Source organism: Vicugna pacos, chromosome 5, assembly GCF_048564905.1.
Source record: "Vicugna pacos chromosome 5, VicPac4, whole genome shotgun sequence".
NCBI lineage: Eukaryota > Metazoa > Chordata > Mammalia > Artiodactyla > Camelidae > Vicugna > Vicugna pacos.
Genome location: NC_132991.1, coordinates 87,370,204 through 87,371,145, shown reverse-complemented (window position 1 = coordinate 87,371,145; position 942 = coordinate 87,370,204). Strand labels below are relative to the sequence as shown.

At 30.9% G+C, this 942-nt stretch overlaps 1 non-coding gene across 1 annotated transcript; it reads right to left on the bottom strand.

Moving 5' to 3' along the window:
- Window positions 1–512: 512 nt before the first annotated feature.
- On the bottom strand, window positions 513–587 carry TRNAT-UGU (transfer RNA threonine (anticodon UGU)). The gene has a single exon. It is a non-coding gene; the product is annotated as a tRNA-Thr (tRNA).
- Window positions 588–942: the final 355 nt, after the last annotated feature.

Sequence of the window (942 nt, the reverse complement as noted above, 5' to 3'; positions counted from 1 at the left end):
GGTTCCCTGGAACAAATAATGAAGCCATGCTCGCCTTAGGTGGTCCCAGGTCTTAGTCCTAATGCCTATGACATGTTGATATAGTGATTAGTTTTCAAAATAGAGAAAGTTTAAATCACGCATGGTATTAAAACTTACCTGCTACCATGCTTAACATTTGTGTGTATATGTGTGTGTGTGATGAAGCATATGCAAGACTTTATTGTAAAACTTCAACCATCAAAATGGTAACAGCAGATGCAACCGCAAATCAAAATAATTCCGGAAAAACATCCAAGTATGTATAAACACTTAGCATAAGAAATTTTGGTACCAAAAATTACTTCTAAATTGAAAGATTATGTAATAAATAACATTACTTATCTTTTTAGAGGTAAATTCACAACATTATATTGCTTTTCTTTTGCATTTTCTCTGGCTTCATAATGTAAACAATTAGCGTGAATCTTTTTTGGGTTTTGGGCTTTTTGTTTGTTTTTTGGGGGGTGGTAATTAGGCATATTTATTTTTAGAGGAGGTACTGGGGATTGAACCCAGGACCTCATGCACACAAAGCATGCACTCTACCACTTGAGCTATATCCTACCCTATGCTTAACATTTTGATTTATTTTCATTCAGTCAGTATTTACTTCTGACATTAATTTAAATACATACACATTCTGAGTTTTGACTTTCTATTGTACATTTTTCCATTTTAATGAAATGACAGTTAAGAATTTTAATGACTATTAGTTTACCTCATAATTTCATTTACTTTATTATTTATAATTAATTTAATCCCCATATAGATATTGAAGTTGAATTATTTTTTAGATTCTATGAACTATGCCATGATAAACATTCTTGTATATAAACTTTGAGTACATTATTTCTATTTAATTAAAACAAATACCAATTAAGGGCAAAAGTTCCAACTGAAAGGGCACAGGCATACTTACAT